Genomic DNA, 24334 nt, shown 5'->3' on the forward strand with positions numbered 1-24334 from the left:
ATATGAGGTGATACAAAATTGGGCTCATAAAATCAGCGACTGAGAACATCTAACTATCTGAAGAGCTGTCCTACCAGTTTTCCCAGAGTGCCTTATTTCCACTCTCCACCGTGAACTCCTCCTGTGGGTGCTGAAGGTCAGTAGCATCAGTACATGATTTACTCCTTGTAGAGAGGTAGATGCCAAGCACCATGGCAAGTGCTAATTTGTAGTTGACCTGTCAGGAAGCCAAGAGTCGTTTTAAAAGCTACTTTCCTGATGGCTCAGATGGAACAGATGGAAAAGAATCTGCCTAATACAGGAGACTGGGGTTCAATCTCTGGGTCAGGAAGGTCCCTTGGAGGAGGAAATGGAAACCCACTCCAGCATTCTTGCCTGGAGAATTTCATGGACAGAGGAGCCTGGCAGGCTAGAGCCCATGGGGTTGCAAAGAGTTGGACACAACTGAGTGACTTTCATTTTTCACTACTATGAAAGGTGACAATGTCTTAAGCAGGTACAAGATAAAAGGCACAGGTCAGATTCTCATATTTATCTTTGAATCTTAAGAGAAAAATGTTAATCAGGAAAAAATTTAGTCCAACACAGAAACATGATCATAATAACTTTTTTTAGCCACAGCACTGGATAGGAAAAATAAAAATAATAACTTGAGAGAGTTTGTAACTCAGTCTCTTTACCAACAATGTTTTGGGCTTAAATTTACATTACAAAGGCATCTCAGAGAACCTAAAGTCAATAAAATTAACTTAATATATCCCGAGATAGGAACTCCTTGGACACTTGGCATGAGCCAATGCAAATCCTCACTAGAGGAACTCACCATCAACAAAGACCCTCAGCATTTTCTCTGCTTGAGATGAAACAAATATTAGCTCAAAATCCAAAGTTAAAATAAGTTACTGTAAGAGACAATGATCAGACAGATATAAACTGGTATTTCCTAAAGCCCAAGGGCATAGACAATGTGTAAAATATTTAAGAAGATAGAAAAGGACAGTTAATATATAAACAATGAATCAAAGTCCTTTAAAAACATAGACAAAATGTGAAAAGAAATTTTTAAAAATAGAAAAAATCATTACAAACTGAAAATTTAATGGACAAGTTATCACACGAGAAAATAAACTGGTATAGAAATCTGAAGAAGTTAATGGAGAAGAGACAAAAAGATGAAATATGACAGATGATGAGGTATAGGCAGTAAAATTAAGAGATCTAAATTAAATTTAATTAGAGTTTCAGAGGAAATATTAGAAATTGGTGGCAATGATATATTGGAAAAATAACTGAGAAGAGGTTAGTTAGGCAAAGGAAAAGTAGAATTGGGACAGAGGTGTGTTATGGATTGGTTTGTGACTCCCTACCTAAAGTCTATATATTGAAACTTCTGCTCCCAATGTGATGGGATTTGAAGATGTGGCCTCTGGGATGGCACTTGGGTAAGATAAGGTCCTAAGAGTGGGGCCCTCATGATAGGATTAGTGGTCTTACAAGAAAGAAGGGTATCTCTCTCTTTCTCTCCGTGTGCACACACTAAAGACACACCATATGAAGAGGTGGGGAGAAGATGGCCATCTGCAACCCAAGAAGAGGGTCCTCCCTGGAAACTGATTAGCTGGCACTTTGATCCTGGTTTCTCCAGAACTTTGAGAAACTCCAAACAGTGTGTTGGTTAAAAATTCCATCTTGACTATATTGCAGAGTTCAAGTTCAAGAAAGAAATGACCTGGAATTCTATGTGGAGGCTAGATCATGAACAGTCCCATCATCTATACTTGAATAGTTTTATATCCAAAAGGCAGGAGGAGCCCTTGAAGAATTTTGAGATACAGACTTCATCCTAGGTAATATTGAAGTGTTTAGGTAAATATTACATTAAAACCGATTGTGACTTAAAAAGTGAGTTGCTCAATGTCAGAAGGATGGCAGACTAGGGCACTCCAGGCCCTCCTTCCCACACAGACACCCTGAAAGTGAAATGTTAGTCACTCAGTCATGACTGACTCTGCGACCCCATGGGCTGTAGCCCACCAGGCTCCTCTGTCCATGGGATTTCTCAGACAAGAATACTGAAGTGGGTTGCCATTCCTTTCTCCAGTGGATCTTCTCCACCCAGGGAATGAACATGGATCTCCTGCATTGCAGGCAGATTCTTTACCATCTGAGCTACCAGAGAAGTCACACTGAGTTAACAATAATGACAGTCTGTGCTCATTCCAGACTCTGACTGCTGTGCGCCCACACTTCCTTTCTGCAGTGAATCTATGATGTCCCTTAAATAAGTGCCTAGTCTCTTACTTTTAAATTCTAAATTTGAGGTGGTGGTTGTTATTTTTGTTAAATAACCACCCTCCTCAGAGCTTATGATTTCTCTGCTTAGGAGCTTTTGATACTTTCTAATGGATTAAATCTAAATTCCTTGGTGAAACACTTTAGGGCTTTCATAATAAACCATAAGTAACATCTAGTCTCATCACCATCAGCTCCCAAATATCTCAGATTCTATGACCCAGGACGACCTATTAGATTTCATATTACCACTGATTTGCAGTGCTATCTAGAATGTATGTAGATTCTGAAGTCAAATTACCTGAATTCCAGTTCTAAGTCTTCCACTCACCAGCTGTGTAAACTTGCTGTGTTACCTGCCTTTCTACTCCTCAGTTTTACTGCACATATAAATGTATATTGGATGCTCAATAAGTATTAGCTAGTATTTTGCTTAGATTGGTCTTCTTATTCTTTACTAAATTTCAAAAACTCAATGTTCCCCAGTTATATTTTTCTGGATTTTCCCCAGGGAAAAAAGACAAATTCACCAGCTTTTTCTTTAAAAAGTGCTTCCTATATGGCTTTACTATCTATTATCGATCCATTTGTCTATTACTCATCTACTTATTTCTTTAATTTATAAATCTGCCTAAGTAGATGGAAGACCTGAAAACAGGGATCATATGGTATTCTCTGTGTTCTCAATAGCTAGCTACTTAATGAATATTTGTTGAATAAATGTTTGTTAAAACATAAAGGGACTGAATTATCAAGAAAATCATGCAAATTATTAAGAAATGATTATAAGTAATTAGTAAATTTTTAACAGAGAACTTTATTTTTCAATGTTTTATTTACTATTTCCTTTTATTAAAAAAATAGAGTATCAGTCAGAATGATAAAGTATAAATGTTACCGTTAAAAAAAAGAGAGAGAGACTAAGGATTCTTGCTGCTTGATTATAAAGATGTAATACAATTAGATTTGGTTTCTTCCCAATTTAATTTAGTTTGTCCCCTTAGGAGATATTCATTCACCATATTTAATATAGCTGTAACTCAGCATAGTAAATATTTTCCAAAATAAAAATCTTAATGAGTTGAAGACATGCACCAAAATATTCTGATTTCTCTATAAAAATACCTTGTTTTTATTGTACTAATAATGCTTAAGAGGCAAATCTAATTTCCTAAAGTGATTCTGCTTAACCATTTTACTAAACAAACAAACTCAGTTTTGATGCCAACAGACCAAATTTAGATAGGATTTAGAACCTGTTTTTAAATAAATCACAAAAATGAGTGAAATAGATATTATTTTTATAATTCAGTTCAGTTCAGTAGCTCAGTCGTGTCTGACTCTTTGTGACCCCATGAATCACAGCACACCAGGCCTCCCTGTCCATCACCAACTCCCGGAGTTTACCCAAACTCATGTCCATCGAGTCGGTGATGCCATCCAGCCATCTCATCCTCTGTCATCCCCTTCTCCTCCTGCCCCCAATCCCTCCCAGCTTCAGGGTCTTTTCCAATGAGTCAACTCTTCGCATGAGGTGTCCAAGGTATTGGAGTTTCAGCTTCAACATCAGTCCTTCCAATGAACACCCAGGACTGATCTCCTTTATGATGGACTGGTTGGATCTCCTTGCGGTCCAAGGAACTCTCAAGAGTCTTCTCCAACACCACAGTTCAAAAGCATCAATTCTTCAGTGCTCAGCTTTCTTTATAGTCCAACTCTCCCATCCATACATGACCACTGGAAAAACCATAGCCTTGCTTTAGGAGATAGCAGAAAAATAAATTGTCCTGTTAGAGTAAAAGATTCTTTGAAAGAATAACAAATTTGATAATAAATTTGGATGTCCTATGGGCCACCTATTAAAGATCATGTAGAATAATTAAAATTATTTTTTCTCAAATTATTAATATCTGAATCTTTTGTCAAATACAGGTATAATCATGGAGTGACTAATCCTAGAGAAAGGCTTTGCAATGAATTCTGCTTGTACTGTTTTTCATAATAGGCTAGTCATGTGGCGATAACAAATTACCCTCCAAATTCAATGGCTAAATTCAATGAAAATCTCTTTCCACCAGCATAGGTCTAAGGTGTATTAGCTAAGGTCTCTGAATATCATGGCCACCCAGAGACACAGCACTGATGAAGACTCAGTTTCTACACATGCTTGCATTAATGTGAAGGCAAAAAAGTGTACAACCCACACTCTGGTTTATAATATTATAGCCTTGAGCTGAATCAAGTCATTTTTGTCACAGTTGGAGACTCATTCAAAGAGACATGATTGCCTAAGTCAAAGAGAGAAAATAAGTACAGTTCTACACATAGGGAGAACAGAATATTTTTGAGCCAACCTTTATTACTCCATAACTGTAAATATTAATTTTGAATCACTGCTGCCTATTACACTAAAGCAAATTTAGAATTTGAATATATCTTTTAATCTGGGGACATTTTTATTATTTATGTTGTATGTTATGTACCTTCTTTCCCTCCTATGTAACTTTCTTTCTTAATCCTGTGGACTATTATTATCATATGAATTACATTTTTGTACATAAGCCAATCAGCACAGTTTTATAATTATTGCTCTGAAGATGGTATTAAAAATAAAAACCACAGGAAAAGAAAGCTTTACAAACAAAAAACACTTAATAATATCCTTTATATTTACCTATGTATAACTTTATATTATCTTCACTATTGTTCTTTATTTCTTTGGAGGAATCAGATTATTGTCTAGTGGTCTTTCATGGCAGCCCAGGGCTTATTTTAGTATTTCATGTAGGACAGGTCTGCTAAAGACAGATTCACTTGATCTTTGTTTATTTGAGTGTGTCTTGATTTTGTCTTAATTTTTGAAGGGTGGTTTGGCTGAATATAAAATTATTGATTGACAGCTCTTTGAATATGTAATACCACTTGCCTTCTAGTCCCATGGCTTCTGATGACACATGAGCTGTTAATCTTATCATGGCTCACAGCATTTGTCGAGTCCTCTCTTTTGCTGCTTTCAAGATTCTCTTTGTCTTTTCAGGCTTTATTTTGCAGTATCTAGGTATATATTTCTAAATTTTTCCATTTCACAGTTGAGCTTTTTCAATATTTTTCTTATACTTCAAATGCTCTTTCTTGCCTCCCACTTCTATTCTCTGTCACCCTTCTTTGCTCTATAATAAGCATATCTGATTGCTTAATGGTGTCCTATAGGCCCCTGAGGTTCTGTTCTCTTCTTCTCCTTTTTTCTTTCTTTTCCTCAGGCTATATAATGTCAATTAACCTATCTTCAGATTCTCTGATTCTTCTGCCAGCTCGAATTCGCTTTTGAGCCTATCTAATAAATTTTCCATTTCAGTAAGAATACTTCTTAATGCCATAGTTTCCCGTTGCTTATTTTCTAAAATAATGTCTCTTTACTGATAATCTCTGTTTAGTGATATATCACTCCCATGTTTCCTTGTATTGATATAGATATTTCTTTTGTTCTTTGAATATATTTACAAAAGTTGATTTAAAGTATTTGGTAGTAGATCTAATCTCAGGGCCACCTCAGGAAGTTTGTATTTACTATTTATTTTCCCCCTGTACATGAGCCAGACTTTCCTACTTCTTTGTATGTGTCATAGTTTTTTTGAAAATGAGATCTTTTAAATAATACATATGTTAAATGCTAAATTTAATATAACTAAGAGTGAAAGGCTCAAAATAGATGTCCAATATTTCTTGCAGGAATCTATGTATGAATACAAATCTGAGTGATTTTTAAAAATTTTCTTCTAGCTCCCTCTATGTCTTTTGTACTCCCTTTTATTTCACAGTTCTGAACCTGACAGCACAGCTTCTAATAAACCATTCCAGGGCTTAAATAGAATTATTCAAGAGGAGAAACAGTACTGAGCCAAGACTCACATAATCTAAGTTCTAGACCCAGCTCTGCCCTTCTCTGTTTCATGACCCTGGAAAGTTACTTTCAAATCTCTGAGTCTCTTTCCCCCACTTACACAAAATAAAGTGACAATTTATTTAGGTTACAGAGTTGTAGTAAGGCTAAATATAGTTTCAGATAACCAGTTTGTAAAACACAAAATGGACACAATTGAAGGGTGCCTCTGAGCCCAGAGTTTCTAGTTTTTCAATCTCTGGTGAAACTTTGAGGACTCATAGCAAGCAGTAACTGTTAGGGTACTCACTCCTACTCATTTTGCAACAGCTAACCAGGGCATTTTCACATTGTACCATTGGTAAATTAAATTTTATTCAGATAATGCTGATATTCATGAAGCATTTAGGTTTGCTGAATTTTGCTGTTATATAATAAAATAAAATTGCATTAATAAAATTATTTATATGCTTTAATCTTCAAAAGCAGCTCCTAGGAGAAATTCTCTGTACTCTATAATTGGATGAAAATTGGACTGTGTTAGCTTGTCACAACCACAAAGAAAGGCCATATGTAATAAAATAAAAATGCCTTCAATGTGCAAACTAAGGGAAGTGACTTCCTTTAAAAATATAATTCACATTAGGTGAAGTCTATATGGATTAGACTGGTAATACTAACATTTCCAAAAATGTTACCATATTCCTGTGGATTTTTTAAATGAATCTACTAATTAGATAGCGTATTCAAAAGCAGAGACATTACTTTGCCAATAAAGGTCTGTCTAGTCAAGGCTATGGTTTTTCCAGTGGTCATGTATGGATACGAGAGTTGGACTGTGAAGAAGGCTGAGCACAGAAAAATTGATGCTTTTGAACTGTGGTGTTGGAGAAGACTCTTGAGAGTCCCTTGGACTGCAAGGAGATCCAACCAGTCCATTCTGAAGGTGATCAGCCCTGGGATTTCTTTGGAAAGACTGATGCTAAAGCTGAAACTCCAGTACTTTGGCCACCTCATGCAAAGAGTTGACTCATTGGAAAAGACCCTGAAGCTGGAAGGGATTGGGGGCAGGAGGAGAAGGGGATGACAGAGGATGAGATGGCTGGATGGATCACTGACTCGATGGACGTGAGTCTGAGTGAACTCCAGGAGTTGGTGATGGACAGGGAGGCCTGGCATGCTGAGACTCATGGGGTCCAAAGAGTTGGACACGACTGAGTGACTGAACTGAACTGAACTGAACTAATTATGAGATTAATTCAGATTAAGGAACTATTTTTATAAGGTTATTTTTCTAAAATCATGATTTTCATTGAGGTGTTGTAGCAATCAGTCTTCACATGAATCTGTCTCTCTCCTGTTTGGCTTTTCTCCTCATTGATTCTCACCCACTTGTACTGTGAGTTCCATCATTAAGCTAATATAAAGGAGCCCACAATTTACTCTGTATCTGTTACTCACAGAATATTCGTTTATAAGGTGCTCCTAGTTGAGATTATAGAACTTAACCAGATATATTCTCTGTATCTCAGTCTGTTAAAGCTAATAAGCATCTAAAAATTACTACAAGGGTTTTGAGAGGAACTATCTTGGAGATTTGTTTAAAATTCTGATGATCTACAGGAGATAGGGTTGATCACACTAATCTGTTCTGTGGTCTGAGGAAAGTCATCACCACAGAGGGAGCAAACACTAAGGTTGATTTGAAATGTATTGAACATCACCAAAAAAAAGAGAAGAGTTTGAGGTGGGCTTTCCAAGCAGAGATACAGAGACAGAAGTGCAAGAACATGACATGGAGGGAAATCAAGAGACATTCTGGGTAACCATACCATACTGCACATAAAAGAATAGTAAAAATGTTACTTAAAAAGAGGGTGGACACTATGACATAAAAGGTTTTTTATGCCATGAAGATTTTTAGTAGGAAATTTTTATATGAATTGTATAAAACTAATAACCACAGGACTGGAAAAGGTCAGTCTTCATTCCAATCCCAAAGAAAGGCAATGCCAAAGAATGCTCAAACTACAGCACAATTGCACACATCTCACACACCAGTAAAGTAATGCTCAAAATTCTCCAAGCCAGGCTTCAACAGTATGTGAATGGTGAACATCCATATATTCAAGCTGGATTTAGAAAAGGCAGAGGAACCAGACATCAAATTGCCAGCATCAGCTGGATCACTGAAAAAGCAAGAGAGTTCCAGAAAAACATTTCTGCTTTATTGACTATGCCAAAGCCTTTGACTGTGTGGATCACAATAAACTGTGGCAAATTCTGAAAGAGATGGGAATACCAGACCACCTGACCTGCCTCATGAGACATCTGTATGCAGGTCAGGAAGCAACAGTTAGAACTGGACATGGAACAACAGATTGTTTCCAAATCGGGAAAGGAGTACATCAAGGTTGTGTATTGTGAGCTTGCTTTTTTAACTTATATGCAGAGTACATCATGAGAAATGTGGGGCTGGATGAAGCACAAGCTGGAGTCAAGATTGCCAGGAGAAATATCAATGACCTCAGATATGCAGATGGCAGAAAGTGAAGAAGATCTAAAGAGTCTCTTGATGAAAGTGAAAGAGGAGAGTGAAAAAGTTGGCATAAAACTCAACATCCAGAAAACTAAGATCATGGCATCTGGTCCCATCACGTCATGACAAATAGTTGGGAAAACAATGGAAATAGTGACAAGCTTTATTTTTGGGGCTCCAAAATCACTGCAGATTGTGACTGCAGCCATGGAATTAAAAGATGCTTGCTCCTTGGAAAAAAAGCTATGTTTAACCTAGAAAGCATTTTAAGAAGCAGAGACATTACTTTGCCAAAAAAAAGTCCATCTAGTCAAAGCTATGGTTTTTCCAATAGTCATGTATGGGTGTGAGAGTTGGACTATAAATAAAGCTGAGCACTGAAGAATTGATGCTTTTGAACAGTGGTGTTGGAGAAGACTCTCAAGAGTCCCTTGGACTGCAAGGAGATCCAACCAGTCAATCCTAAAGGAGATCAGTCCTGAATATTCATTGGAAGGACTGAATCTCAAGCTGAAACTCCAATAATTTGGCCACCTGATGCAAAGAACTCTGTCATTGGAAAAGACCCTGATGCTGGGAAAGATTGAGGGCAGGAGGAGAAAGGGACGACAGAGGATGAGATGGTTAGACGGCATCACTGATGAGATGGACATGAGTTTGAGTAAGCTCTGGGAGTTCGTGATGGACAGGGAAACCTGGTGTGCTGCAGTCCATGGTGTCACAGAGAGTCAGACACAACTGAGCAACTGAACTGAACTGAATAGTTACAATAAAAATATATTTTACTAAGTCATACTTGTTTTAGTTTATTTACTCTGATAATTTTCAAAGTGTATGGGAAACGTGACTTGTGGTTAAGATGCTACTTTTCCTTATGAGTTTATTTTTTTTTCCCTTATGAGTTTATATTATTTTCATTGGATATTTAATTCTACGTGTTCTTCCACTTACCTGTTCAATTATTTTTTTACTTTTGGCTCTGCTGTTCTTTATTGCTGTGCAGGCTTTCTTGAGTTGCAGCAAGTGGGGGTTACCCTCTGGTTGTGGAGTGTGGGCTTTTTGTTGTGGTGGCTTCATTTTGTGGCTCATAGATCTAGAACACAGGCTCAGTAGCCCATGTGACACATGGACTTAGTTGCTCCATGACATGTGGAATCTTCCCAGACTAAGGATCAAACCTATGTATACTGAATTTGAAGGCAGATTCTTAAACACTGAACCACCAGGGAAGTCCCAAGGAAATAAAATCTGTCACTCCTTCTATTGTTTCCCCATCTATTTGCCATGAAGTGATGCGACTAGATGCCATAATCTTAGTTTTTTGAATGCTTAATTGTTAAGTCAGTTTTTTCACTCTCCTCTTACACCCTCATCAAGAGACTTGATGGCTCTTTGTTTTCTGCCATATAGTGGTATCATGCATATCTGAGGTTGTTGATATTTCTCCTGGCAATCTTGATTCCAGCTTATGATTCATCCTGCCCAGTATTTCTCATGATGTACATTGCATATAAGTTAAATAAGCAGGGTGACAATATACAGCTTTGATGTTCTCCTTTCCCAATTTTGAACCAGTCTGTTGTCCCATGTCCAGTTTTAACTGTTGCTTCTTGACCTGCATACAGATTTCTCAGGAGTCACATAAGGTGGTCTGGTATCCTGATCTCTTTAAGAATTTTCCAGTTTGTTGTGATCCACACAGTCAAAGGCTTTAGTATAATCAGGGAAGCAGATGTAGATTTTTTAAAATTCCCTTAAAATAAAATAAAAAATAAAAATTCCCTTGCTTTATGATTCAGCAGATGTTGGCAATTTGATCCAGCGTTTCTCTTAAAAATGAGAGGAAAAAAATCACCGTATAGGGTGATTTGCATTGTGGCTACAATCAATGAAATATTTTCATGAGCCATGTGTCATCTTGGCTCAATATATTCTGTCTATCCAATGCTTTGTGGTAACCTAAATGTGTTGAAAAGCAGAGACATACTCTGCCGACAAAGGTCTGTATAGTTATGGCTATGCTTTTCCCAGTGGTCATGTACAGTTGTGAGAGCTGGACCCGTAAAGGAGGCCAAGCACCAAAGAATTGATGCCTTTGATCTATGGTGTTACAGAAGACTCCTGAGAGTCCTTTGGAAAACAAGGAGATTAAAACAGTCAATCTTAAGGGAAATCAACTGTGAATACACATTGGAAGGACTGATGCTAAAGCTGAAGCGCAGTTCCAAGATTGTTTTAAAAGCTAAAAAGCAATCTTAAGTTTATTTTCAGTAACAATTAAAAACATTGGTTTTAATGTTGGTGATATTATTCTGAACTGGTATGCAAACATTGAGGAATAAACAAAGTGAGTTATTAAAAAAATAAAAAATAAAGCTGAAGCGCCAGCATTTTGGTCACCTGATGGGAACAGCCAACTCATTAGAAAAGTCCCTGATGCTGGGAAAGATTAAGGGCAGAAGGAGAAGAGGGCATCAGTGGATGAGATGGTATTTTGTGGTTTTGGAGAATATATTGTGGTTTTGGAATCCTGTTCCTTAGCAGTCAACTTCATTCATACTTCCAGTATTTGAAAGATTTAAATCAATCAAGCTGGATCAAAATGTCTAAGTAAATAAGAAATCATATTAACTGTACTGTCCTCATAAAACCATAATCATGACTATACGGACCTTTGTCAATACACTGTCTCTATTAGTCTTAAACAAACTTGAATACGTGGAGGAAATTCAGTTAGATTTCAAAGAGATTTTTTCGAAATATACATGAATTCTCAGAGTATGATTTTAAAAAGTTGGCTACCTGTGAATGGCTCCCTCATATAGACCAAATGTGTTCATAACTGCTGATGGATGATTTAGTTTGCATTCATCACTATTGGTGTTGTTTTCTTTTTTTATTATTATTATTTTATTTTCATTGGAGTATAGTTGCTTTACAATGTTGTGCTAGCTTCTACTGTACTGCAAAGTGCATCCTCTCTATATATACATGCATCCCCCCTTTTTTTGGATTTCCTTCCCATTTGTTGCTGCTGTTCAATCACCCAGTTGTATCCGACTCTTTGAGATCCCATGGACTGAAGTATGTATGCCAGGCTTCCCTGTCCTTCACTATCTTCCGGAGTTTACTCAAACTCAACGTCCATTGCATTAGTGATGGCATGTAGCCATCTCATCCTCTAATGCCTTCTTCTCCTTCTGCCCTTAATCTTTCCCAGCATCAGGGACTTTTATAATGAGTTGGCTGTTCGTATCAGGTGACCAAAATATGCAGCTTCAGCATCAGTCCTTCCAATGAGTATTCACAGTTGCTTTCCCTTAAGATTGACTGTTTTGATCTCCTTGCTGTTCAAGGGACTCTCAGGAGTCTTCTCCAGCACCACGGTTCAAAGGCATCAATTCTTTGGCACTTGACCTTCTTTATGATCCAGCTCTGGCAACTGTACACGAACATTGGGAAGACCATAGCCATGATTATACCGACCTTTGTCAGCAGAGTAATGCCTCTTCTTTTAAACACATTAGTTTACCACAAAGCACTGGATAGAGATCCCTGTGATATACAGCAGGGTCTCATTAGTTATTTTATACACAGTATCAGTAGTGTATATATGTCAAGCCCAGTCTCCCAATTTATTCTACCACACCCGTTTCCCCCTTGGTGTTGGTATGTTTGTCTTCTGTCTGTGTCTCTGTTTCTGCATTGTAAATAATACTGTCTATACCAGTTTTTTTCAGATTCCACGTATAAAATTAATATAGGATATTTGTTTTTCTCTTTCTGATTTACTTCACTCTGTATGATAGTCTCTAGGTCCATCCGTGTCTCTACCTAATTTGTTTGTTTGTTATATTCTCATACTACAGTTTTTTATATATATGATGCTTATTGTAATCTTCCTAAGTTTCCATAAGTACCTTTGTGCCAAAAATTAAGTTCCCTAAATACTTAAGCTAGAACAAATGATATTTTAGATGTTTTTATTATTATGGTCTTTATTTATTCTTAGTTTGAATTCCTTTGTTTGAATTGAAATATTTCAGTTGTGTCAGGCAAGAATTGTTATTCTATGGACAATATAAAATTATAATCATTCTAAAAAAACTTAATGTAAATGTCCCATTAAAAGATTTATTAAGACAAAAAATTGGGTGGTGTAAGGAAAAGAATTTAGAATGAGAATCAATCAGTAGGCTGGCTGTTGCTGCTGCTGCTGCTAAGTCGCTTCAGTCGTGTTCAACTCTGTGCGACCCCATAGATGGCAGCCCACCAGGCTCCACCGTCCCTGGGATTCTCCAGGCAATAACACTGGAGTGGGTTGCCATTTCCTTCTCCAATGCATGAAAGCGAAAGGTAAAAGTGAAGTTGCTCAGTCGTGTCTGACTCTTCATGACAGCAAATACTTTAAATTCCCTTTTCCCATTATTTTGAAGCTTATCCCTCAAATTATCTTATTTACTGTAAGACATTCTAACTTCTTTTCTTCCTGAATTCTCTCACTACTTCCACTTTCTAATAATCCTTCTTCTTCATTCAACAATTGCTTATATGCCAGGTACAGTGACATTTACACACTTGTAATGAATTTTAATTGTGAATTTACCTCTTATTTTAGGCTTCTCAAGCTTTCCAAATGGAAAGTTAACCAAGTCAATAAAGGAATCATTTGCAAACAACTAGAAAGAATGGCAAGACTTTTCTGAAATATAAGTAAAAAGTAAGGCTCTTTAAAGAGAGATATATTTCCTGATAACTAATGCATTTAAAATATAAACATTTCAGTGAGTTTTACTGTGGACAATGGTCACCCTTGTACGTTGCTCAAGACATATTTGGGCTCTGGCCATTATGGAACAACAGGGACCAGATTTACTAACCCCCTCTCCTGCCAACACACACATACTTTATAAAAAAGAAAACCAGACAATATGTAAGAACTATCAGTTTTCAGGTATTGTACAGACAGAGCAGGAAGTATATCTCTAAGTAATTGGATATAAGCAAGATGAACTCTACTTGTTTACTTCCTGGAGGCAGTTTTCAGGCATCTGTAGGGTAAGGAAACACAGATTCCAGAGGTCTCTTGATTGAAGAGAAGTCTCAGAGTATGAGGAGTCCAGGAAGCTAGAATTTGCAAAGCAGAATACCAGAGAGAAGGTACTTTCACAGGGAGAAAGTGTATCTTCAGTTCTTGAGATCCAAAGAGATGTCTCTTCCAGCCTTTGCTTGACTATTAATTTTTGCATATATAACTTGAGGTACTTGAGGCCAGGGCAAAGATGGCAAAGAATTTCCAAAGGTTACAGAGGGCTCAGAACAGTTAGTTTTCCTACTTGACAGTTACTTGGAATCAATTTGATCACTTTGAGGTTTGTTTTAAAGTGTTGTTGTTGTTAAGAGTATGTTTAAAATGGACTTCTTAGAACTCAGCTCTACGACTAAGGCAGTATCCCTCTGGAGTGTACTCCTACTCTACAGGAGTCTACCCGATTCCTGTATTATGAGGCCTTTTTACTTGCTGAAGTCTGCAAAAATAAATGAGTCTTTCCCTTTGTCTCATAATATATATAAAAATTGACATGAAATGGATTACTGACACCAATAAGAACTAAAACTATAAGACTTATTGAATAAAACTAGAGAAAATCTTTGTGATTGGGTTAGGCAAAGATTTTTTCAAAATAAGACAAAAACCATAAATAATAAAATAAAAGTTTGTTGAATTTCATTTCATCAAGATTAAAGATGTTTGTTCTTCATAAGACACAATTAAGCAAAAAAAAAATCAAGATAGAGATTGGATGAAAGTGTTTGCAAACATGGACCTAACTGAGAACTTATATGCACAATATAGAAGGAACTCTGACCATATGCTAATAAGAGGACAATTGATTTAAAAATGGATAGAGCAGAAAGTTGGGGAAGGAAATGGCAAGCCACTCCAGAATTCTTGCCTGGGATATCCCATGGACAGAGGAGCCTGGTGGGCTATAATCCACAGGGTGGCAAAAGAGTCAAAAGGTACCCAGAATATGTAAAAAGAATGGTTTAATAAAGCTCCATTACTCAGTTTCAAAAATAAATAAATAAATAAATGAGACATTCTGAATTCCTTAAAAAAAAAAAAAGGGTCTGACATGACTTAGCAACTAAACAAACAGAAAGTAAGAAAAAGTTTCAAGGAAAGGATGAGGCCATATTAAAAGGATACAGTAAATATTATAAAAGAATATGACCAGAATAAGACAATATCTCAACTACAATGAACATGTTAAATACCTGTTAAAATAAAGAATTTCAGATTGGGTTTTAAACCAGCTATGTGTTACTAGCAAGCAGTAAAATTCAGGTCTGATGGACCTAATGCTTATAAAAGTTTGTGGCTGACTTTAAGAAAATGAGTGTACCATTATAAATACAATCTGTCACACAGCTTTGGAACGTTCCTGAAATTGACATTTTATAGTTTGCTATTAAAGCTGTCTCTGGTCACAAGATTTGCATATAAAACAGAATGAATAGGAAAACTAAAAGTAGAGATTAACACAGGCAAACTTAAAAAGAATAACACTAATAGATAAATAAAATTTAGTACAGAAATAATTAACAGAAAGTAGAGCCTGGTAGGCTGTAGTCATGGGGTTGCTAAGAGTCGGACACGACTGAGTGACTTCACTTTCAGTTTTTACTTTCATGCATTGGAGAAGGAAATGGCAACCCACTCCAGTGTTCTTGCCTGGAGAATCCCAAGGGCAGGGAAGCCTGGTGGGCTGCTGTCTATGGGGTCGCACAGAGTTGGACACAACTGAAGCAACTTAACAGCAGCAGCAGCAGAAGAGCCTGGTAGGCCACAGTCCATGGGGTTGCTAAGAGTTGGACACGACTGAGCGACTTCACTTTCACTTTTCACTTTCACGCATGGAGAAGGAAATGGCAACCCACTTCAGTGTTCTTGCCTGGAGAATCCCATGGATGTGGAACCTGGTGGGCTGCCATCTATGGGGTCGCACAGAGTTGGACACGACTGAAGCGACTTAGCAGCAGCAGCAGCAGCAGCAGCAGTAGAGGGTCAGTTTGTATTCACAAAGTTGCCCTCAAAGCCTAACAGTCATGAAGAGTCTTGTACTGAATGAGACAACATATATTTGGCAAAATGTGTCTGGAATACAGAAATTTGAGATTAAAATTATTTCACTATGGAAATATCAATCTGTTAGAGTTTAAGGATTGTAAAATACTACTAAGAGCCTTAAATTTGAATGATATAATTTGATTTACATATATTGTTGAATAATATATCACTTGTATAGATGTTAAATTAAAAAAATAAGTATAATATTAAGTACATACAAGTCTAACATATTATGGACACAGCAATTAGAATTTGGTTAAGAAATATTATATCTTTATTTTAAATAATCCATAGGGTATTTACTAGACATGGAGCAATGCTAGGTCATACTTCAGAAGAATTGTCAGTTAAATACTCTTTGGAAGATTTCCATAGGAACTTAGTTATTCAACAAAATTATTTATAGAGCTAAAAGTTTTATCTATAGTGGTTACCTGCTTTATTATTTTTTCTTTACTCATTTCTCCTTTACACTCACAGTTTTGCTAACTTTACAGGAGACATTTTCCAATGTCCTTTTGTGATGGATTAGAAATGACTGCTCCCCTCTTCAATTTTAGACCACTGCAAAGTGACTTTTTCCAATACTTATTACTAAGCTTAAGTAGAGTTATTTGACAGAAATCTACCAACATGTGCCCTTGGGTAAGATGTATCAGAGAGTTGAATGTAATGGTACTTTTTCAACACAATACACAAAACCCTTGAGAGTTAAATTAGGAGAGTCTGAGAATTTTAATCATTCAAAAAGTGCTATTCAAATAGTATGCGTCTGTAGTTGTTACTATTTCATTCATTGCTATTATACTCATTTTTTTCCTGATATACATTGAAAAGAATTCTTTTCTTTCTTTTCTGACTTATTCATGAGATGATACATTTTAACCAGTATGTCCCACTTCAGTGCTTGACATATAAATGAGGTCTCATCTCATTTTGAAATTTGAATCAGTTGTTTAAACACTCAATGGTCTCTTAAATGTCTCTCTTGGTTCCATTTTTTTCCACCAAATATTGTTCTAGAATCCTACAGACTTAAGCATTACACAGGTATTCATGTTTTCAGATGCCTCATTTTTGAAGAAAAAAAAGAAAACACATCAATTCTAATAACAGTTCAAAAATAGAAACTGCATTTTGTACTATAGTTACTTTGATTCTGCCACACAAATGCCCCTCTTGAAAACACATACAGTAAGACTATACTTGTTGATTGCTGAGTTGATTCCATTACTGGTGCAGATTCCCACAAAGGCACTGGGGTAGTACTTTTAAGAGAGAATAACACCATTACTTTAGAGTTATACTCAGGTTTTGCAAATACTGTTATCTTTTTATCTCCCAGTGGGCTGATCAGAAAAAATATTTGATATTGGGAAGGATAACCTTCTTGAATATACAGAAAAGATTTTGATGTGCCCTGACTCCAGGGTAATTACTGGCTTTGGAAAGTGAAAGTGTTACTCAGTCATGTCCAATTCTGTGATCCCATGGACTGTAGTCTGCCAAGTTCTTCTGTCCATGGAATCCTCCAGGCAAGAACACTGGAGTGGGTAGCCATTCCTTTCTCCAGGGGATCTTCCCAACTTACATATCAAACTCAGCTTCCCACATTGCAGGCAGATTCTATACCATCTGAGCCACCAGGGAAGCCCAATTAGTGACCTTACAGTTACATAACTAAAGATGTCACAAATGTGTTCGTGAAAGAAGCTGAATTGATCTCTGGCATCTTCTTTCCCTGAAATTTGAAGTTCTATATAATTAGATGCTGAACTGCATATGTTCTTTTAGAAGACACCTGAGTTATTTGGCCCGAGTATCTCTCTCAACAAAACAACTCAGGAACATGTAGATTTATCAAGTAATGAATGATATATTTCATCAAGAGGAATAAACTTGCTTTTTATTGATTAATCAATAATTAAATAAATATAAAACCATTAAGCTTATCAACAAGTGATAGAGATGAGGCTTTCATTTATGAAGTATGTTGAACTAGATATGTTGAAAAATTGCCTTTTTTTTTTCCTGATGTGGACCATTTTTAAAGACCTTATTGAGCTTGTTATCATATTGCTTATGTTTTATGTGTTTTTGTTTTGTTTTTGGCCATGAGGCCTGTGGGATTTTAGCTCCCCAACCAAGAAAGCTAAGATCTGCACCCCTGGAATCAAAAAGCAAAATCTTAATCACTGGACCATTAGGGAAGTCCCCAAAATTGCCTTTTTCAAAACACTGAATATGCTTTTAAAATGCAACAAACATTAATTAAAATATGTAGGAAATTAGGGAAAATCCACAGAAGGAAGAGAAAATAGAAATCATATAGTAATAATAGCGTACTTTGCACCTCCTCAGGTATATGTATCAGTCTCAATAACCTATAATTTTGAATTTTAGCCAAAAAAAGGACAGGGGTAAAAGCATTATGTCTACAAAAGTCAGAGAGTTAGAATGAGGTATATAAATAAATCTGGGACTCTTAAAGTAAAGAATAGACAAGATAAAATATGTCCTGCAAATGAAGACTATAGAGAACTTTCTAAGCCTCAGCTTAAGCTCTGGGTGAAAAAGAAAATTTTGTTTCCTTGAGAATTCTTACACCAGGTGTGCCCTCATATGAATTTGACAACTGCATTTAGATTAACTTTTTGACCTGGGAAATTAATATAAAAGTGGTGTCTAGCTGGGTTACCTGGAAAAAACAAACACAAGAACTTTCTGATGAGATTCCTGCAGATAAAGTTGTTCCAAATGAGTTTCAAGTAAAAATATAGTAGGAAACAATTTATCTTGGTCAAGCATGATTTGAAACCACAAACAAGAGCATAAACATCCTGGAAATATAAACCTCCTTAAACTGAAAATGTATAACCAGGAAAAAAAAAAAAAAGAGAAAGAGAAATGTTGTACTTAGTAGGGATATTATAGAATTTCCCTTATAATCATTACCAAGATAAGTTTTCCTACTATTACCCTTAATATTTTCCCTAAAAATCACACTAAATAGTGTAAGTCTAAAAACAGTAGTAAGAGGCATAAGAATCAATAAGAAATATCTTTCGTTTCTTAGATGAAAGATAACTAAAATTTGTCATTATTTACATAGAATATATGAAATTTTTTTTCAGAGTATGAGAAGTCAATTTCACTAGATACAAATATAAGAAGTATTTTCATAATCTTGCAATAACCAATGAAAATTAAAAAGAAAACTTAAATTCCTTCAAAAATGTAAAAATGCATGCAACAAAAATCATAAGGTACTTAGAAATAAATGTGTCAAGATAGAGAGCAAAATTATGGAAATAATTATAAACATTTTTGAATAATACAAAGTAAAATTTAATCTGAATATGTGGGGAGAAACATGATGTTTCTAGTTTTTAAAAAAAATCAGAAAGATAATACATCTTTCTAAATTAATCTGCAAACACAGTATAACTCTAAAAGTAGTTCCAATAGGATGTTTCATAAAACTTGACAAATTAATTCTCAAATGCACTTGGAAGGAATTGTGTTGAAATTCTTAAAAAGAAGATGGAAAAAGAAACTGCCTTACCATATATAAATAATTTTTTCAAGGTGATAGCAATGAAAATGTAGAATATGCAAGAATATAGTATTTGATCTGGCAGCACACTTGAGAGCCCCCAAATCTATATACATTATAAACAGAACTTTAAGTCAAAGGTTGCATATGACAAGTCACTGAGGAAAGGAGTTGCTTTGTAATAAGTAACATTAAAAAACTCAGATATCTATGAAAAAATTGGATCTATTCCTCACACCTTACGTGAGTTAAATTCAAGCTGATTTCAAAGTATGACCCAAGGAAGAAAATTTACACCTTTTAGAGAAATTATCTCTGTGGTAGAAATTTGCAAATAAGGCCAAGATAAAGTACAAATCACAGGGAGAAAGATTGGTGTATTTATAAGATTAGAATAGAAAACCTTATGACAAAGATACCAAAAATAGACTGACAAGCCTCACACAGAAATAAAAGGGAGACACATAACCTATTTGCCCTTAGATCGGCACTGTGTAGGTCTGCAAAGCTGTCAGGGAGTTGGAAGCTGGCAAAGGCATTTTATATTGGTCAGAGGTGCTAGTTAAACACCTTGATATACACCTTTTGCGTGATAATAGCCAAGCAAAAGATGGAAGAAATTTGAGTTCCTGATGATGATGTGAGCTGCAATGGATACTCATTATTATGGAATCTTGTACTGAGTGATATAAGAATGGGTGAATTTAACTCAAATGACCATTATATCTACTACTGTGTGCAAGAATCCCTTAGAAGAAATGGAGTAGCCCTCATAGCCAACAAAAGAGTCCAAAATGCAGTACTTGGACGCAATCTCAAATATGACACAATGACCTCTGTTCATTTCCAAGGCAAACCATTCATTATCATAATAAGCCAAGTCTATGCCCTGACCAGTAATGCTGAAGAAGCTGAACGGTTCTATAAAGACCTACAAGACCTTCTAGAACTAACACCCAAAAAAGATGTCCTTTTCATTATGGGGGACTGGAAAGCAGAAGTAGGAACTCAAGAAATACCTGGAGTAACAGGTAAATTTGGCCTTGGAGTACAAAATGAAGCAGGGCAAAGGCTAGCAGAGTTTTGCCAAGAGAATGTACTGGTCATAGCAAACACCCTCTTCCAGCAATACAAGAGAAGACTGTACACATGGACATGACCAGATGGTCAATACCAAAATCAGATTGATTATTTTGTTTGCAGCCAAAAGAAGTTCTATACAGTCAGCAAAAATAAGACCCAGAGCTGAATGTGGCTCAGATCACTGTGGCTTCTTATTGCCAAATTCAGACTGAAATTGAAGAAAGTAGGGAAAACCACTAGACTATTCAGGTATGACCTAAATCAAATCCCTTATGACTAAACAGTGGTAGTTACAAATAGATTCAAGGGATTAGATCTAATAGACAGAGTTCCTGAAGAACTATGGACGGAGGTTTGTGACGTTGTACAGGATGCAAGGATCAAGACCATCCCCAAGGAAAAGAAAGGCAAAATGGTTGTCTGATAAGGCCTTACAAACAGCTATGAAAAGAAGACAAGTGAAAGGCAAAGGAGGAAAGGAAAGTTCCAAAGAATAGCAAAGAGATAAAAAGACTTCCTCAGTGATCAATACAAATAAATAGAGGAAAACAATAGAAAGGCAAAGACTAGAGATCTCTTCAAGAAAATTAGAGATACCAAGGGAACTTTTCATGCAAAGATGGACTCAATGAAGGACAGAAATGGTATGGACCTAACAGAAGCAGAAGATATTAAGAAGAAGTGGCGAGAATGCACAGAAGAACTGTACAGAAAAGATCTTCATGACCCAGATAATCACAATGCTGTGATCACTAACCTAGACATCCTGGGATGCGAAGTCAAGTGGGCCTAAGGAAGAATCAATATGAACAAAGCTAGTGGAGGTGATGGAATTCCACTTGAGCAATTTCAAATCCTAAAAGATGATGCTGTGAAGGTGCTGCACTCAATATGCTAACAAATTTGGAAAACTCAGCAGTGGCCATAGGACTGGAAAAAGTCAGTCTTCATTCCAATCCCAAAGAAAGGCAATGCCAAAGAATGCTTAAACTATTCAGTTGTATTCATCTCACACGCTAGTAAAGTAATGATCAACATTCTCCAAGCCAGGCTTCAACAGTACGTGAACTGTGAACTTCCAGATATTCAAGCTGGATATAGAAAAGGCAGAGGGACCAGAGATCAAATTGCCAACATCTGCTGGATCATCAAAAAAGCAAGAGAGCTCCAGAAAAACAAGTGACTTCTGCTTTATTTACTATGTCAAAACTTTTGACTGTGTGGATCACAACAAACTGTGGAAAATTCTTCAAGAGATGGGAATACCAGACCACCTGACCTGCCTCCTGAGAAATCTGTATGCAGGTCAAGAATAGTTAGAACTGTTCATGGAACAACAGACTGGTTCCAAATCGGGAAAGGAGTATGTCAAGGCTGTGTACTGTCACCCTGCTTATTTAACTTATATGCAGAGTAATCCAGAGAAGGCAATGGCACCCCACTCCAGTACTCTGGCCTGGAAAATCCCATGGACGGAGGAGCCTGGTAGGCTGCAGTCCATGGGGTCGCTAAGAGTCAGACATGACTGAGCAACTTCACTTTCACTTTTCACTTTAATGCACTGGAGAAGGAAATGACAACCCACTTCTTGCCTGGAGAATCCCAGGGACAGGGGAGCCTGGTGGGCTGCCATCTTTGGGGTCACACAGAGTCGGACACGACTGAAGCGACTTAGCAGAGCAGCAGAGTAATCATGAGAAATGCTGGGCTGGATGAAGCAAAAGCTGGGATCAAGATTGCCAGGAGAAATATCAATAACCTCAGATATGCAGATGATATGACCCTTATGGCAGAAAGCAATGAAGAACTAAAGAGCCTCTTGATGAAAGTGAAAAAGGAGAGTGGAAAAAGTTGGCGTAAAACTCAAGATTCAGAAAACTGAGATCCTGGCCTTTGGTCCCATCACTTCATGGCAAATAGATGGGAAAACAGTGGAAACAATGAGAGATTTTATTTTGAGGGCTCCAAAATTACTGCAGATGGTGACTGCAGTCATGAAATGAAAAGACGCTTGCTCCTTGGAAGAAAAGTTATGACCAACCTAGAAAGCTTATTAAGAAGCAGAGAGATTTACTTTGCCAACAAAGGTCCGTGTAGTCAAAGCAATGGTTTTTCCAGTAGTCATGTATGGATGTAAGAGTTGGAATATAAAGAAAGCTGAGTACTGAAGAATTGATGCTTTTGAACTGTGGTGTTGGAGAAGACTCTTGCGAGTCCCTTGGACTGAAAGGAGATCCAACCAGTCCCTCCAAAAGGCAATCAGTCCTGAATATTCATTGGAAGGACTGATGCTGAAACTCTAATACTTTGGCCACCTGATCCGAAGAACTGAGTCACTGGAAAAGACCTTGATGCTGGGAAAGATTGAAGGCTGGAGGAGAAGGTGATGACAGAGGATGAGATGGTTGGATTGCATCACTGACTCAATTTACTTGAGTTTGAGTAAATTACAGGAGTTGGTGAGGGACAGGGAAGCCTGGCATACTCCAGTCCCTGGGGTTGAAAAGAGTGGGACATGACTGAATGCCTGAAATGATCTTAACTGAAGAGTTTCCTATGGTGGTTGTAACAAATGATCACCCATTTAATGGCTTAATACAACAAAGTTTATTATCCTGCAATTTTGGAGCTCAGATGTTCAAAATCTGTCTCAGTGGACTAAAATCAAGCAGTTGGCCAGGCCCTGTTACTTTCTCAAATTTCTAGGGCAGAATCTATTTACTTACTTTTTCTAGTGTCTTGAAAGTGACTGTATTTTCTGACTGCTGGCTGTTTTTCATCTTCAAAGTCAGCAATCACATCATTCTAACTTCTATTGCTTTTTTCACTTTTCTTTAACTGTGACTCCCCTGATTCATTCTTTCACTTAAAAGGGTGTTTGTATTAAAAATAAGCCTACCTGGATAGTCCAGACTATCTCTTCATCTCAAGGACAGCTGATGAACAACTGTAATTATTCCGTCTGCAATATTAATTCCCTTTGCCATATTCACAGGTTCTTATGGTTAGAAAAAGCATCTTTGGGGAGCAGTTAAGTTGGCTGACACAATAGTAAGAAATCGACCTGTTGTTTAAGCTAGATGGTTAAGGCTCTCTGTTATGTGTACTTACATCATCTTAACATATTACTTTTTATTTTCTTGTAGCTGCTACTACCAATTGGTATCACTTGAGTTCTCTACAGAAATAATCACTATAATTCATGTAACACACTTAACTTGTAATGACCCATGATTTAGGCATTAATATCAAATTTTTTTTTATAGAGGGATAGATATAGACTAGGCGCCTTTGGAAGGTCCTCAGAATTTAGGGTTTTAACTACTATGCTAAACTGCTTTTCTGTATGTTTGACGTTTACATAAAGACAAAGACACAGAAATGAATTTTAAAACCTAAAATTAAAATGTAAAGAAAATTTAAAGTATGATTTCAGTGACGTGACTCACTCTTGTCATTTTAATAATATGGCCTGAACTTATCATCACAGGAACCCCTACGTGCAATCTGAAATGTGAACATACATGTTTCTCTCTGTTTTCTTTTCTGAATTGTCAGAATAGACCCCTAATTTTCAGTACAATTGTGGAGAAGAGTGCTTGTTTGAAGGTCTCATTCCTTTGCACTTCCCGTGTGCTGCTGTGGTTCTGGTTGTCTGGGCGTCCTGACTGATACATTATGTTTTGCATTTAGTCAACAGTATGTTTCATTTGCTATGTGTCAAGTTCTGTGCCTTAGAAGATCCATTTTTAAAAAAAACCCTCAACTTGTGGTTGTTTTTCAGTCTCTGTGATCATTCATTCATTGTAGGTTTTTCTAAAATCTATTCTCAGGTATCTGTTATTTAAT

At 36.7% G+C, this 24334-nt stretch overlaps 1 protein-coding gene across 6 annotated transcripts in view; it reads left to right on the forward strand.

Annotated features, from left to right (window-relative positions):
- The window catches only part of LOC147366710 (uncharacterized), a 1020409-nt gene that overhangs the window by 912758 nt on the left and 83317 nt on the right, over positions 1 to 24334 (forward strand). The window lies entirely within an intron of this gene.

This window comes from Bos grunniens, chromosome 8, assembly GCF_055505025.1.
Source record: "Bos grunniens cultivar Pamir isolate PY7600 chromosome 8, Bosgru_T2T1.0, whole genome shotgun sequence".
Taxonomy (NCBI): domain Eukaryota; kingdom Metazoa; phylum Chordata; class Mammalia; order Artiodactyla; family Bovidae; genus Bos; species Bos grunniens.